The sequence below is a fragment of the Xyrauchen texanus genome, chromosome 44 (genome assembly GCF_025860055.1).
Source record: "Xyrauchen texanus isolate HMW12.3.18 chromosome 44, RBS_HiC_50CHRs, whole genome shotgun sequence".
NCBI classification, from domain to species: domain Eukaryota; kingdom Metazoa; phylum Chordata; class Actinopteri; order Cypriniformes; family Catostomidae; genus Xyrauchen; species Xyrauchen texanus.
This window is the reverse complement of record NC_068319.1, coordinates 1,576,788-1,594,945: the sequence shown is the minus strand read 5'-3', so window position 1 is coordinate 1,594,945 and position 18,158 is coordinate 1,576,788. Positions and strand designations below refer to the sequence as shown.

General features: G+C 38.6%; 1 protein-coding gene and 1 pseudogene across 1 annotated transcript in view; one reads left to right on the top strand and one right to left on the bottom strand.

The window, feature by feature from the left end:
* The window catches only part of LOC127636316 (WD repeat-containing protein 70-like), a 73,499-nt pseudogene extending 56,911 nt beyond the window's left edge, over positions 1 to 16,588 (top strand).
* Positions 1 to 18,158, bottom strand: part of LOC127636436 (RNA polymerase-associated protein LEO1-like) — a 283,037-nt gene that overhangs the window by 73,845 nt on the left and 191,034 nt on the right. The window lies entirely within an intron of this gene.

Here is an 18,158-nt window from a genome sequence, read left to right as displayed (position 1 = left end):
GGGGTGGGGGGTGGGGTGGAGCTTGTCGGCTGATGAGGAACGATGTCTTGCCACACGTCAGACTGGTTTGGGGGTGGCATGGACCATGCGCGACACGGACCGGTCTCCAGCACACGAGCGGGGTCGGAGTTAGGGTGGCAGAGCTCATCTTTAGGGTGGCAGCTTGTTATTCAGAAATATCAGACTTCTAGATGGTCGCCATTGACCAATCAGGAGAGAGTATTCCAGAGAGTAGTGTTATAAAGCTAGTAAACACATTTTTGATTGATAATCAATTTTTTAGCCATCGTGGTTAATGTAGTGATAAGTGAGAGGTCCTAGGATGTGAGTAGCTCTGAGTAGGATCTCCCAGTTGCCATCTCGTAATTACAAGATGTTCTGGCATGACGTGAACGCGTCATAAGAACTTTCATCTCCGTCAGAACTTTGTGATTGGTCCAAATTCGTACATGCTCGAACCGCTAATCTTACGGCTTGGTTCAACTTTTCTGGGACTTCTCATTCTGGGAAATTGCCAGATCTGATTTGCTGGTATTTCCCAACGTGTCCTGATCATAAATGAACACAAAAAGAGCTGCTCAAACATTCTGCATCTCACTTGGGTGAACGGTCACATAATCCGTAATCAATCAGAGCTCTTCACCTTTATCAGCTTGTGTTCTGGACGGCTCTCGTTTGGTGGAATGGCCTACGGACCGTCCAGGAGACTGAAGTTATTTATAAGTGATGTGCACTCCGGCGACCTGACGACTGAGCTATTTACTGTGTTTATCCAGCGTGTCTCTCCTCAAGACGGCTGAAGAATTTAAGTGCTGTCTTTATGAAGTGGTACACCAGGCGGCTTTGTGAAAGGAAGAGCTACCAATCATTGGAGTGTAAACATTGGACAGAGCCACGCTCAGCACTGTTAACTGGACACATTTCCACGCTAGAAAGAGTAAATACTCCAGGGGTGGCTCTTGACTTTCACAAGGTGCAAAAACCAGGTGAGACATCTGCCTTATCCAGAATTCCCGCCAGACCATCTGGCTTCCACATTTGGAATGTAGCTGGCCTCGTTCGATGCCCGAAAACCATAACAGATCCAGTTGCCTTTGGATTGAATGATTTAGTATTTATTTAAGTGTGCTATAACATCTTTGTAGATGTCAAGGAGCTGTATTGTGAAGCCGATGTCTTTGTGCTCCTGGACTTCCACAGACGGGGTTATGCTTGACTTTTAGTAATATAACTTTGAGCTAAAAGCAGGATTACCCTTTAAAGTTAAGACCGACTCTTATTTTCACACTTGGTTCAGTATTTTGGATCTGAACCTGAACACGATTCCACCTGTTTTCTCCGACAGGTGTCTATTCACATTCACATTGTTGAATCCAGGCATGTTTAAATGATCGTCTTGAGTAATTATTTACTACTGTTGCTCTAAGAGGAGAACCGTAAATGGATTTTGCCAATACCAATAATTAAGGTGGATGTCTCCCAATTTGGAACGCCCAATTCCCGCTACTTACTAGGTCCTCGTGGTGGCGCGGTTACTCGCCTCAATCCGGGTGGCGGAGGACAAGTCTCAGTTGCCTCGGCGTCTGAGACCGTCAATCCGCGTGTCTGATCACGTGACTCGTTGTGGATGACACCGCGGAGACTCACAGCATGTGGAGACTCATGCTACTCTCCACGATCCACACACAACTTAACACACGCCCCATTGAGAGAACCACTAATCACCACCACGAGGAGGTTACACCATGTGACTCTCCCCTCCCTAGCAACTGGGCCAATTTGGTTGCTTAGGAGACCTGGCTGGAGTCACTCAGCAAGCCCTCGATTTGAACTCATGACTTCTGCTATATATATATATATATATATATATATATATATATATATATATATATATATATATATATATATAAGCATGACTGATAGTTCTAAAAGCATCAATTGGTTCCAATTAATTTACAAAAAGCTATTAATTGGTCGACCTCTAGATGCTAGGTAACGACTCATTAGGAGAATACTTTTTTTCTGTTCTTTACATTTACAGAATGGATTCATTACAAGTGTTGCGAAGAATGCAAGCAACTTTACGAAAGCGATTATTTGGCACAAACCGCAATGATAAATGCATTATACTATAGTATACATTGTCCTACCGATAAACTTGGATCCACCCTGTGTTTGATAAATGATTTCTTGTTGTGATGATTTGAGATGTTTAACATGTCAACTGGTTCCTTGCCAAAGATCCCTGGTGTGGCACGATTGCGAGTTATCATTGGTGTGCACGGGGGATGAACATACCTGCTTATGTTGTATAATACAATTCATTTATTGTGTAGCTACATATTGTTCTGCAAAATTCTCACAAGATTCACATTTGCTGCTACTGATGTTGAGGTACAGGTAGGTTTAGGGGTAGGGTTTGGTTTAGGATTAGGGGTAAGGTTAACAGTGTAAATACAGATGTAATTAAATGCAGGTAATGTTCTGTAAGTACAATGCAACTATACGTATGTTGGCATGGTTGGCATGGCCAATGATTCAAATCATTTGGTTTCAGTACTTCTTATAAAGCAGAACTGGTGCAATATCTGCAAGGTAATCCAGTGAAGTCTAAAGGGAGATTATTTTCTGCAACAAAAAAAGGCTCGGCTTTAAGCTCATTCCAGATCCACAACCAGATCTGTCTAAATAATCAATTACTCCACGGAGAAGGATTAAGCTCCGTACATCCAGTTAAGTCAATCAGGGTTTGAAGGCTTGGAGATACCTCGCCTGGGATCTGTCCCGTGGGGGTGGAGGGTCTAAAGCCGTATTCTAGGTCAGGCAGGCTTAACTGGGTCCGGCTGCTGCATTTCAGGCAAAGAGGAAGTTCGAGCTTGAGGGGAAAGCTCAGGGTTCGTAGCTGAACATCTGGGAGTTAAGCAGCTTGAACACTGTTTCTTAATCAGCATGCAGGGGTACGTGCACTTCATAGACAACACGGTCTGCTTAGAAAGAGGCCAAATTTCTTGAGTGTATGACATGTATTTACTACAGTCCCCCTCAAAAGTGAAAATATCTCATTATTTACACACCCTCAAGTAAATTTAAACCGTAATGCCGTTATTTATTCGGTGGATATTTTGACGAATCTCTTTTCCATGCTAGGACAGTTCACGGTGACCACAAATGTCAAGCTCCGAAAATTCTCCATATAAGTTGTCCATACGACTATTTTAAGTCCTCTGAAGTCATACTATAGCTTTGTGAGGAACAGACTGAAATTCAAGTAATTTCCTTCAGACCTAGATCTCAAATCTCAAATGTCGCTTTTCGATGCGATTCATCAGATTTGATGTCGCTGACTCAAAGCGGCAAGTAATAAACAGCACCCCAAATGGATTTGGGATCAGTGTCAACATTCTGCTATACATCTTTTGTGTTCCAGGTTATAAAGAAAGTCATACAGGTTTGTAACAACAAGATAGTTAGGAAATAAAGACAGAATTTTTATTTGTAGGGTGAACTGTTCCTTTATTGTTTCCTTGTATTTTGCAATCTATGCTTAAGAATTGAATTGGTCTCCAGTTTTTCAGTTCGATCCATTACCTACATTCATCCAGTAGCTGCACACGATTCCAGGTGTTCAGAACTCTAGAAAGAGGCAATGTTCCTCTGTCTAACACACACAAACACAGTGTCACTAATTCACACACTCTCTCCTTTGGCAGTGTCCCAGTTGTCACATGGAGTCTTGGAAATACAGGCCTGTACTCAACGGCCAAATATAGTCAACTGGAGATGAGTGAGAACGCAAGAGCATGCTCTTTTCTCTGCTCAGTACCACTGATAAAGCAGCTTCAGATATCACACGCTCTCTCACACAGACAGAGTTGTTTTGGTTTTGTTGGCGTTTTTGTCCGCAATTGGTTCACTTCCAGTTCGGATAATTATTTCTGCCTCTGTCTCGCCCTTTGTTCATCTTTTGATTCCTCTCTCGTTCTCTCATCTCTTGTTATTTCAGAGCATCATCCGCTGTCTTTGGCATCCCAAGCTGAATCAAATCATGATTGGAACGGGGAACGGTCTGGCAAAGGTTTATTATGACCCAGTCAAGAGTCAGAGGTACAGTTTGTTTCGGGGTCAGGCTCTATTATCTCTTGAAATGTTTCCCAAAAGATTCCCAAAATTAAAGCTGGTTTCCTGCACAAGTGACATAGGAATTGGTGTTTCTTTTATGCTTGTTTGTTTAGTTTGTTTAGTCCTCTCAAGATGGACTCAGAAAGGCCCACACAAAATAAGAATTTTCAGGATGTAGTTAAATCTTTGCATTGTGTGCACGACTGTAGAGGAACGGGAGATTTGGAAAGATTGAAGCATCAAATCACTGTCCTACATTTCTAAAAGAGAGGAAACCCAAATAAACCATTCAATCAGTTCTTTCCATTAGTGGTGACCTAAAAAGAAACAACAAAAAAACTTTTTTTTTTTTTTGGGCCAAAATCAATTGTTTGCAAATTTAGAACAAGGTAGCATCCTGTTTGCAATAAGGAAACACTGATGCCTTTTAGTAGCTCAAATTGTGTATGTTATGTTTTTCTTTTCAGAGGTGCGATGTTATGTGTAGTAAAGAGTAAGAGGAAAGAGAGACATGCCGAAACCCTGACGATTAGAGTGCGGATCGGGCCGCATTTTTCTGTCCGAGCCCGTCCCGCGTCCGACAGGGCAGTAACCGAACCCGACCCGAACCCGAACGTCATTAAGATATTTATGTCCGAGCCCGACCCGAGCCCAACACAGTTAAAAATCTCGTTTTTTTTCTCATACACGCACGTGTTGCGCGTTGTCACAGCAACATAAACAAATTTCCCCACACATGAAGATGGATGTTAGGGTAATATTTTAAATTTATTTTAATCACAAAAATAAACATTTGCATCCAGTTAAACATTATAATAAGCTGTTTTAAATTTCAAATGTTCAATGCCTTATCGCGCCGACGTGACCGAGCCCGACCCGAACCCGAACGTCATTTCAAAAATTTGTCGAACCCGGCCCGTCGGGTCCCGTCGGGCTCGGTTCGGGTATCCATCCTCTACTGACGATTACATCATCACCCGTGAGTATGATACCTCACATGTATGGGATATCGCTATAGAATATATAGTACGTATATGTATGTATAGAATATATGTTTAAGCACACTCAAACATTCATTTACATTTACATTTATGCATTTGGCAGATGCTTTTATCCAAAGTGACTTACAGAGCACTTATTACAGGGACAATCCCCCCGGAGCAACCTGGAGTTAAGTGCCTTGCTCAAGGACACAATGGTGGTGGCCGTGGGGTTCGAACCAGCAACCTTCTGATTACCAGTTATGTGCTTTAGCCACTATGCCACCACCACTCAATACCAAAATATTCAAAGCACTCATCAAAAACATGTTGTTTTAGTCAGAAAAATGAAGCTTTTTTCTAGTGCTCTCAGACTGTTGGATACTGCTGGATGCATGTTCACAGACACACAGTCCGGCATGATAAGAGCCAAGAATAACATTGATGGCGAATGACAATGTTGCCCCTTCCTGCCCTCTGAAGTGCCATCCTGCATTCACTCCCGTCACAGATGCATTAACCAGCTTGTGCAGTAAGTGTGTGTGTGTCTGCATGAGAGTGAGTGCTTTCCATCGGATTTCCCAATGCTGCGGCTCACCCGCAGGGCACGAACCCATTAGTGTGTGGCACTCAAGCAGCCACGCGTGTGCCATGAGAGGGCCAGTCCCGACCCTCGACCCCCGACCGGTTGATTGCACGCTGCACCACAACAAACCCCTGCCTGAAACGGTTTCACATGCACTTAAAACCCTCCGCCCATCCACAGCGGGCCATTAAGACTAGCCTGCCGTAACACAACATTTGATCAACTCTGAGCCGCAGAGCGGTAAGACGGTAGGTCGAGACTCCACATGCGTTGAGTGACGCATCACACAGATAGCGATGGAAAATGTGAGGTGACAGGACACAGAATGAATGGACTGAATGTGTCACCGGTAACCTTTTTGCTTAATGTAGCGTGCAAGAGAGGAATTAGCACAGTGACAACAAAACTCCTGAATGGAAAATCGCTTCATCTTTCCCAGAGCATCTCTTGTGACTGTAGAGTAAAACACACACACACACACACACATCACGCTGGCCATTTATTTTGGTTGTGTTTGACTAGCTGTGAAATGTGGGCACCTTAATCAACGGCAAATAAAAACACGTTGTACATGACAATACTGAGCTGTTGCTATGAGCGTCTTAAGAGCGTAGTACTCACAGAAGGTGTGGGGTAAGATGTGCCATGCTTTTTCTCTAGGCAAGGAGAAATTAGATGGAGGTAAAATAAGTATGCCCAATTATATTTCAGGACATCTGCTATCAACTGAAATGAGAAGAAAGTGTTTGCCATAGAAAAGTGACACAACTTGCCCCACGTTAGGGGTAAGATGTGTCATGCCAAATAAAACATATGAACTCAAATACTCTACGAATATACACAAGATAAAGCATTATGCATTATTATGCAATAAATAAGACTTATTTTGCATTATTTAAATGTAGTGTAACAATTTTTTGAAAGTATTTGTAATATTATTTTCTGCATTTGGATGCAAAGTGACTTTTAGAGATTGATTGACACAGTTTACCCCCAAAGCATCTGACATATCTGTCACATATCTGATATAATGTTTTAATAATGTATGGTTGAATTTTTTTTAATGGCTTTAAACTCACCAATATGCATGATATCTTATTTTATATATTTATTTTTACCTGCAAAGCATGTAAAAATTTTTATTTTAGCATAAAAATAAATGCTAATCACTTTTCACATGTGCGTGTCTCAATCACAGATTGTATATGATGGACACTTTCTTAATATATAGTCATATCACAAAAATCGTGCTCTCGTTCCTCGATTACAAGGGTGACACAGCTTACCCCACACTGACACATCTTACCCCACACTCCCCTACAGATCAGTGTTTTGATTGGTCATGTATGTTTTTAATGTTCAATGACTCATATGGTTGTGTCATGTGGTTCACGTCTCTCTTGTAGCTCACGCGTTGCTGATGTTTCGTGAGGCTCGACGGCGCAGCACCAGGAAAACGCTGGAAAAGGACCGACTCGACCGAATCGCACAAGCCCGAACCGCCCGTGTCTGGCCCAGGTGATGCAACTCTCTCAAACCTTTTTCTTTTATAAATCTTTTTATTTTATGTTGATTTCATGTTTATTGCTAGAAAATAATAAAATCACAAAAATCTGGGTTTTAAACCGTTTGTAGACGTGTCCCAAATTTAGTTACAAAAATAGACTTTGCAAAAATCACAAACCTCAGTAAACATAAAATAAAAGTTGCATCTTTTATTATTATTATTATTATTATTATTTAAATATGCAGTTTTAAAATAATATTTGACTTTTTTCCAGTCTTGAAAAGGAACATTTTGTTCAATTCAAACGAAGTAACCAATAGAAAACAAATTGAAAACCGTGACTTGAAAAATTCATATTTGGAGAAAAAAAAATAAAAATAGTTTTTTTGCTTTGAAAAACTTTTGCTTTTTACTATACCTATATCTTTTTACATTTAAAAATGTATATATTTTTTTCTTTTATATCATTTCAATTTTTTTTTTTTAAAGCTATAAATAATTTATGAAAATAAAAAGGTTTATGATATCAAAAAATTTGAAAACGATATAAAAAAAAATTATGAATCAAATTATTAAAAAATATAAATATTTATTTAGAATTTCAGTTAGCGTTAGATACTATTTTATAAACAATTTGATATACTATTTTATCAAATAAAATGAAATAGAATAAAGAAATAAATATTTAATCTGCAGATTGACGATTACAAAATAAATGTTATTTGTGGTGTTTATTATTTAATTTAAATTCGCTTTAGATACTATTTTATAAAGATTCTTTTTTATACTATTTTGTAAAATAAAATGAAACTAAATAAGATAAAGGATGAATTTGAAAACAATATTGTTTAATTTCACATTTAATTAAATTAAATAATAAAATTAAGTTGTAAATATGTCGTGTTCAGATTGATAATTACGAAAACAGCTTTTTATTTTAGTTTTATTCTTTAGTTAGATTTAAATGCTATTTTATAAAGATTATTGTATATACTATTTTGTAAAATAAAATGAAATGAAATAATAAGATAAATTATGATTATAAAAACAATTAATTAATTTAGTTTTATTAATTTCACTCAGCTTTAATACTATTATAAAATTAAATGAAATAATACAATTAATTATTATGTCATGTGCAGATTTATAATTATGAAAACAATTACTTATTTTAGTTTTATTTTAGTTAGCTTTAGATGCTATTTTATAAAGATAATTTAGATTTATTTTGTAAAATAAGTAATAAATATGTCGTGTGAAGACTGATGACGAACACAATTATTCAATTTAGTTTTATTTTAATTTCTTAATTTAATTGTATTGTTTAATTTCACTCAGCTTTTAATATTATAACATGAAATAAAATAAAATAATACAATTAAGTCATAAATACGTCCTATGCAGATTGATAATTATGAAAGAATTTCTCATTTTTATTTAATTCTTTTATTTTAGTTAGCTTTAGTGCTATTTATTAATGTTATATAATGTAAAATAAAATGAAATTATAAGATGAAGTAATAAATATGATTGATGCCGAAAACAATGACTTATTTTTATGTTATTGTTTTATTTTAGTTAGCTTAGATGCTATTTTATAAAGATAATTTAAGATGCAATTTGATGAAATATACAATTAATTATTATTTGATAATTTTTAGTTTTCTTAAATGTCCTTAAGTCAATAGTTTTAGTTTGATAACGCTGGTCTGACACTATTTAAATCAGATTAATGTTTAAAGCATCTTATAAATGGCGCTGATGCTGTGAGATGCTGAAAAATAGCTAATGTCACATCTTCACATCACTGTGTTTGTAACTGAGCTGTTGTACAGCATGAATTAGATTTGAGCAGAGCGGCACGGACAGGTGGCAGGTGCGGCAGTGATGCAGCGGGTCTTGTACAGGTGAGGCAGGTGTCCCAGACCGGTGTTTGATTACTTAAGGAGTGTGGTTAAGAGGTGCAGTGTGTTTCGGGTTACACCTGTGTTTGTCTCACATCTCTAATGTCACACCTCCGCTAACGGATGCATGAATGTTTAAAGAACTGCGGCCACGTCTCAGGTTAACACTGAGCTGTGAAGGATGAGAGACGCCATTCATACACACACAAGCATTCTTCATTCAGCTTCCAAAATAACAAGAATTTGGACACTTAAGCCGAACTTAATGTCTGAATTGTATTGCATTACATAGCAACATATCAAGCCAAGTGGCATTTATTAAAACACAATAAATAAGCACACTTTTCAAGCAAAAAAAAAATAATATAATATATATATATATATATATATATATATATATATATGTTATTTTGAGGTTTTTAGAAGCATTTTTGGGCTGCCAATTTATCACACTCAAATTTGAATGCTCACCATTATTATGCCACACATATTGTGGAATAATTGGTCTAATTTTTCAGAGAACCCCCTAAAATAAAAGAAAAGACTCAAATGATTCTTAAATAATATTGTATGTGTTTAAAATCTTATGATAAACTTTTATATTTTATTCTGTCCTAACTTTGTAAGCATGTAGTTCTGGTTCTGTTCACCCCGTCTTCCTGCAAATTGTCTTATTTTATTCCATTAAATGGCTGGAAATACTAGAAAAAATAATTTTTCCACTATCACATTCCATCACAATATACAGATGTGAACTGTAGGTGGTGCTGTAACACATTTCACCCCTCACAGATGTGCTCGTCCATAGACATTCAGTCTAATGTTCAGTTCAAGCACCACCCTTGATGTTTCACTGAATATCTCGGCCTCTGAGTGGACTACAAGCTCGATCTAGGTGTCTTTAGAAAGCTCAGATCCTCCCCTTTGCGATGATGTACCATTTATATAACTTATAACATAAAAGCATATATTTCTGATGATTTTTGTGGCATGCTTTTCCGTCTGGATGGCATATTTTGTTCTGGGCATCTAAAATATAACATTGGGTTATTCACACAAACAAGCTCACAGACAAGTAAACAATGGCTCATCTGTGATATTAGTGCAACAAAATAAACTATACAGTCATGTTCTTGAGATTGAGAGCTTTCATTTGATATATGGCTTGTCCATTTAAGTGCTATTTTAAAAGACTTTTACATTCATATTAATATTTCTACCAGATAACCACTAGGTGGCGCTTATTTACGACACAGATGTTTTGAGGCCTTATTTTGTTATTTTAAGTAACATGTAGAAGTGATGGTTATCTCTGAAAAGTTCAGATTCTAATCTTTCAAATGATACCTCATATGCCTGACTTATGTATACGGGGACTTTTTCGCGATATAGCGCCCCCTTTTGGACCCACCGGCGAGTCCGTAGAGTTTAAGTCATTGAGCAAAAATGACTCCGAAAAGTGAAGTTCCATGTGAGAAAACTCCAGCAGTATTTGAGACATGCTTTGCGATTTTGTTACATTATGCAATGAAATTGACACATTTTGAATGTAGCATTTTAAAGTCTCCAAACACTGTTTTGTATCTAATGCTACAATTTCTTTCAAGGCATCAATAAAGTTTCATTTGATCTCATTTCTTTACTACTTTGTGTTTCTTTTGTTACTTCTCCAAAGTCAGATTACATCTTGATTTGTATTTTTGACAAAACACTAAATATCTCAAGGGTGCCAAATCACGCTACCTGTCATGGGAGGACTGATTCCATGAAAGGTTTTCCAGGTTTATGGAATTTTAATGGATATGGAAGTCCCAGTTTTATGATCTGTTTACCAGTAGTAAAATAGAAACTGGGCTTGTGGACTGTAAGCAAAGGCATCTGTCTTGGGTTTGTATTTACGTTCAGGGCACATGTATCACAGTAAAGCAGTAGAATGGACTGAAATATGCAGTTTTTCTGAGCATTTGCTGAGAAGAAGCTGTTGGGAGTTTTATCTGTTCATCTGTTCCTCGCTGTGGGATGTTTATCTGGAGAGAAACACATTTGCAGAGGTGGTCCGTTCAGCCGCACCGTTGGCAGAGTTGAATCGAGCGAACTAAACCTGGTCTGTGACGGATGGCATGACGAGATCAGAGCTTCGACCACAGCTACTGTTTTAGATCGTTTGGACAGGACGCTGTATTTTGAGGAGCTGTGGTAGAAATCTGAAGTGGTTGAATGTGTTGCATTATAGCAGAATTAAATGTGACGAATTCTATATTGGTGACCACTGGCAGAGCTGAGCGTTGTTTTAATAACCCTTTTCTATTTTTGGGTAAAAATATTTTAGAAAATGCAATTTTTTTTTTTTTAGATAAAGTGTGAAATAAAATAAGAATAAATGTAGAAAACAATAAATATATTTATTAATTTATAAATATATAGGCCTATTTATTGTAATTATTAATCAAATTATTTACAATTAAAAATAATTATTGTCTAATTACTGTCTATAATTGGAGCTGATTTAGTACTATAGATACTCTCACTAGAAGTGGCCGTTAGATATTCATCTGTCCACAGTTAGACAAACTGTCTATAAATGGAGGTGATTTAGTACTATAGGTACTCTCACTAGAAGTGGCCGTTAGATATTCATCTGTCCACAGTTAGACAAACTGTCTATAAATGGAGGTGATTTAGTACTATAGGTACTCTCACTAGAAGTGGCCGTTAGATATTCATCTGTCCACAGTGAGACAAACTCTCTATAAATGGAGATGATTTAGTACTATAGGTACTCTCTCTAGAAGTGGCCGTTAGATATTCATCTGTCCACAGTTAGACAAACTGTCTATAAATGGAGGTGATTTAGTACTATAGGTACTCTCACTAGAAGTGGCCGTTAGATATTCATCTGTCCACAGTTAGACAAACTGTCTATAAATGGAGGTGATTTAGTACTATAGGTACTCTCACTAGAAGTGGCCGTTAGATATTCATCTGTCCACAGTTAGACAAACTGTCTATAAATGGAGGTGATTTAGTACTATAGGTACTCTCACTAGAAGTGGCCGTTAGATATTCATCTGTCCACAGTGAGACAAACTCTCTATAAATGGAGATGATTTAGTACTATAGGTACTCTCTCTAGAAGTGGCCGTTAGATATTCATCTGTCCACAGTTAGACAAACTGTCTATAAATGGAGGTGATTTAGTACTATAGGTACTCTCACTAGAAGTGGCCGTTAGATATTCATCTGTCCACAGTTAGACAAACTGTCTATAATTGGAGATGATTTAGTACTATAGGTACTCTCACTAGAAGTGGCCGTTAGATATTCATCTGTCCACAGTTAGACAAACTGTCTATAATTGGAGATGATTTAGTACTATAGGTACTCTCACTAGAAGTGGCCGTTAGATATTCATCTGTCCACAGTTAGACAAACTGTCTATAATTGGAGATGATTTAGTACTATAGGTACTCTCACTAGAAGTGGCCGTTAGATATTCATCTGTTCACAGTTAGACAAACTGTCTATAAATGGAGATGATTTAGTACTATAGGTACTCTCTCTAGAAGTGGCCGTTAGATATTCATCTGTCCACAGTTAGACAAACTGTCTATAAATGGAGGTGATTTAGTACTATAGGTACTCTCACTAGAAGTGGCCGTTAGATATTCATCTGTCCACAGTTAGACAAACTGTCTATAATTGGAGATGATTTAGTACTATAGGTACTCTCACTAGAAGTGGCCGTTAGATATTCATCTGTCCACAGTTAGACAAACTGTCTATAATTGGAGATGATTTAGTACTATAGGTACTCTCACTAGAAGTGGCCGTTAGATATTCATCTGTCCACAGTTAGACAAACTGTCTATAATTGGAGATGATTTAGTACTATAGGTACTCTCACTAGAAGTGGCTGTTAGATATTCATCTGTCCACAGTGAGACAAACTCTCTATAAATGGAGATGATTTAGTACTATAGGTACTCTCTCTAGAAGTGGCCGTTAGATATTCATCTGTGCACAGTTAGACAAACTGTCTATAATTGGAGATGATTTAGTACTGTAGGTACTCTCACTAGAAGTGGCCGTCCAGTTAAGATGAACCAAAGGGAACACCGCAGAATTCTCAATGAGATACAAAAGACCTCCAGAGTGACAGATAAAGACTTGACGGAATCATGGGATCTGGTTAACATCTCTGTTCATGAGTCTACTATATGAAAAATGCCATACAAATACCAACAAGAAAACATAATCGCAACGGTGAAGTATGGTGGATGGTGCATCATGATTTGGGGCTGGACCACTTGCCATTATCAAGGGAAGAATTAATTAGAGTTCATTAAAATATATGACAAGATGTGACTCCAGTTAGGTCTCCTAAGCAACCAAATTGGCCCAGTTGCTAGGGAGGGTGGTCACTATAATGTGGTTCTTGCTCTCAATGGGGTTTGTGTGGTGAGTTGTGTGTGGATGCCACGGAGAATAATATGAAGCCTCCACATGCGCTGTGTCTCCGCGGTAATGCGCTCAACAAGTCACGTGATAAGATGTGCAGATTGACGGTCTCAGACACGGAGGCAGCTGAGATTCGTCCTCCACCACAAGATGATGTCAGTGTGGCTGAATCCAACTTTTGGAGTGTCCCAGTCAGAGTCCAGACCGTAACCCAATAGGGATGCTGTGGAATGACCTCAAGAGAGACGTTCACACCAGACATCCTAAGAATATGGAATAAGGAAGAGCGGTCTAAAATTCCGTCTGAACGTTGTTCAGGTCTAATCCGCAGTTACAGGAAACACTTGTTGAGGTTATTGCCGCCAAAGGAGGATCGTCCAGTTATTAAATCCAAGGGTCCACTTACTTTCCACAGCACTGTGAATGATTAATGGGATGGGTTCTAATTCCAAAGGGTCCACATGCTTTTTCTTGCCACTGTAACTCTGGTTTGCCAAAATGTAAAGCAGATTATTGGTTATTGGCCATAAAGTAAAAATAATATCAGAAATCTTCATTGTCCGAATTCATCCCAACATGATTCTGTCAGTTGATTGACAGCATGTAACTGTATCTGCATCATTAGAAGCGAGTGCAGCTCGTCTCGTCACTCAATTACAACAGTAATGACACACGCCGCAGTAATGAGTGTCGTTGGACAAAGAAATTACTAATGATCCTGAGACTCTGTTACTGCTTTTGTTCTGCTGCTTTAGTTGATGTCTCCAGGTGTCCAAATACACACACACACACACACACACACACACACACACACACACACACACACACACACACACACACAGCTTGAGTACTGTGTAGTTGATACTTGATAGGGTGTCTTGTGTCGTCTGTCAATAAGGGTTCTGTCGTTGTTTGTCCTCTGATATGTCATCACTCGTGTGTAATCAGTGCTCTTATAACGGGTCATTACTGCTTTGTTTCTAGCCTCGTTAAGTTCATGGAGTTTTCAAGAGTACCTTTTGATATTCACGTTAAAGTGTTTCTCAATCGCGAAGATTGAAACAAATTTTTTCGAAGTATTAGTACAAAACCAAAACTTAGTTTGACTGTAACCTACGTGAATTGACCGTAAATATGCAAGGAACTATCAGGTCGTGCCCCCTCACTTCGACCTCTGTCGCCCCAACCCCAAAAAATATTACATCTTGATCAGATCTTGATGATCTGGAGGTGCAAGACTGGAATTGGGCAGACTCGTGAATCAAGCCACGTATAAGGTTATCCTGGAAGACAACTTGCTTCCGTCTGCTCTGAAGATGTTCCCCAACTGAGGATTGGTTTTTCCAGCAGGACAATGCTCCATGCCACACAGCCAGGTCAATCAAGGTGTGGATGGAGGACCACCGGATCAAGAACCTGTCATGACCAGCCCAATCTCCAGACCTGAACCCCATTGAAAACCTCTGGAATGTGATCAAGAGGAAGATGGATGCAACCAGGTTCTTTAACGCTCTCCCCCCTCCGGCAGTCTGGACACCCTTTTTATCCCTCTCCAGCTCTCACTGAAACACAGAACAGCTGTTAGAGTTCATTTTCCACAGGTGTCAATCCTTAATGTTCTTCCTTTCCGGCCTCGCTCTCCACAGATGTCGCCCGGCCACGCCCACATCACCACAATGGATGACCACACGCCATCAAACAAAGCCGAGATGCTTGAATTTTTGTGCCAGGAGTGGCATAAAGTCGCCCAACAGCAATGTGAAAGACTGGCAGAGGGCATGCCAACACACATGCCAGCTGTGATTGACAATCAGGATTATTCAAGCTAATATTGATTTCTGAACTATAAGTTAAAACATCAGTAATGTGTTGATTAATAATGAACATGAACTTGCTTTCTTTGCATTATTGGAGGTCTGAAAACACGGCCTCTATTTTCTTATTTTGACCAGTCGTCAGTTTCTGCAAATAAACGCTCTGAATGACAATATTTGTATTTGTAATTTGGCAGAAATGTCGTCAGTACTTTATAGAATAAAACTAAAATGTTCATTTACTCAAACACACACACACACACACACACACACACACACACACACACACATAAATGGTAAATCCAGAGAAATTGATCATTTTGCAGTGCTCTTAATGTGTTCCAGTTCTGTTTCTGTGTGTGTGTATATATATATATATAGTGTTTACAGTAAGTTGTGTATAAATGCCAAAAGGTGCGTTTAAAAGTGTCTGAACTATTGTGTAAAAACGGCATCAACCGTCCATGAGAATGTGTGTGCAAAAACCATTAACTGTGTGTGTTTTTGTGTGTCCCTCTGACTCACACACACACACACACACACACACACAGCAGATGTTGTGTTTTAATCAGCGAGCGCTGCAAACGAATTAAACTAGGGAATTTGATTAATCCCTCTAACTGCATGTCACTCCTCACCCCTTATCCTCTCTCTCTCATTTCCTAAACGTGTGTGTGTGTGTGTGTGTGTGTGTGTGTGTGTGTGTGTGTGTGTGTGTGTCTGTGTGTGTGTGTGCATGTGTGTGTCTGTGTGTCTCTCAGAAAGTTTAGCAGGTCTCAGTTAAACAGTCATTGTCCACATTAAACATGTTAGAGCCGATTTTTGAACCCCTTCCCTCAAACACCTGTCATATAGAGACACTTTTCACCATCCAATGAATTCCCATTGATTAGTTCAAGTCCCACCCTACATACTTTCTCATTGAATATCCGGTTTCACTTGGAAATATTTGGGAAGTGAACACAGTGAAGTGAAACGGGTTGCAAACATCTTTTCATGATGACCGATAGTCGTCTTTTCTCAAGGAACCCGTTCAATAATTGTAACATTTTCTGCCATTCCAACAATAGTTTTGTTGACTTTATATTTGCTGTTGTTTGATTATTGAGCGTGTGTTTTCTCTACACAGGACACAGCCAGAGCCCGTGTTTGCCGAGGAGGAGGACGAGGAAGTGGAGGTCGACAAAGATCAGCCTGAACGGAAGAAACGCAAAATCTAACAAGATCTTCGGTTTTAGTTTAACTAAAACCGTTAGTAAGTTTAAAAAATAAGTTTATCGGTTGGAGTCGCCGCTTCAATCTGTATTCTCCCACATAGTTTCTCCACTTTTGAAGCTTTAATGCTAGCGTGTGTGTGTGTGTGCGTGTGTGTGTGTGTGTGTGCGTGTGTGTGTGTGTGTGTGTGCGTGTATAAGTACGTTTCCAAGTGTAGCGAAATAGAGGCTAAAATCATCATCGGTAACTGATTTTCATTACAGCTCAGATTTCTGTTTGTACAGACGGTTGCTCAGATTTGTTATTATCAGTTGCCTAAATTTTCCTCCTCCTCCAATTGTATATTAGTCCTTTACATAAAAATAAACAAAAGCAGTGTGTGGCCACATCATATTGTTCTGGAACTTGTTGGCATTGGTGAACACACTGACAGATGCAACGTCTGGTTTTGGAGTCATTTACCTTCTGTGGTATGGCGTGTGAAAACAGAGGTGTGATGTTTTTCCAAACTTTACGGAGTCATTTGGTTAAACCTGTAGGATGCTGTGCTGTTGTCTGGTGATGTATGTACCGTTCCAGCCATGCCACATCACATGTTTGTGTGTCGGTCCGGCGTGTGCACAAACACGAGTCAACGCTGTCACAACAGATTCCTGTTCGTTCTTCTCCTGTGACCGTCCCACTCGAACCTGTGCGTTCACCCTCGAGGTACTCCACTTCTCTGCGATGAGTCACAGCGGTCTGTAAATATTTATTTGAAGTATTTTCATTAGATATGTTTTGTTATTGAGAATGCAGCTTTCCAGGATTGTCTGGGGTCAGAGGACAGATGTGTTTCTATTATTCTGAGAACCGGATTATTTAGTGCGACGACAGATGAATATTTACACTTTCTTTTCTTCTTTGTCATCAATTGTGGGTGAATCTTATAAAAAGGGGTGCCGGTTGCAAAAAAGTCAGAAATTATATTTTGCATAAAGAACAAGTAAGACTATTTGTAGGAACATTCAGATTTGTGTGCATTATGGCATTAATTTTATGACATTTTCCCACTTAATTCTCTTTACTGCTTTTTTGTTCATTCCTTTCAATAGGGATATTTATTAAATATTGCTATAATAAATACTGTATATACAGTAAAAAATGTTTTATGGCAGTACAACAAATACTACCATGATGTATAAGTACTTTACTATTAACATTATTTATATATACTTATATACAACAGTTAGTTCCGGTCCTTGAATCTGATTGGTCGAGAGATGTTCCATGAGCACTGATGGTCTGACACCATCATCACTGGGACGCTTCACTGTGTGTGTCACTCCGCTTGTGTTCGTGCCATTCTAAACTAGAGTGTAAGAGCAGTGCAGATGTGTTAAGAGCTATATGTGTCCCTTTACATTTATTTTTGTGACATTACATATGTTAGCCAGCAGGTGAAAGCAAAAGATGCCATTTGCTTAAGTGAAATAGCTTTAAACAACTTTAAACGAACAACTTCAGCATTAAGGCTCATCCCAACAGAGAGACACAACAGACTGATTAATGACACAAACTGAAGGTGCTTACCTT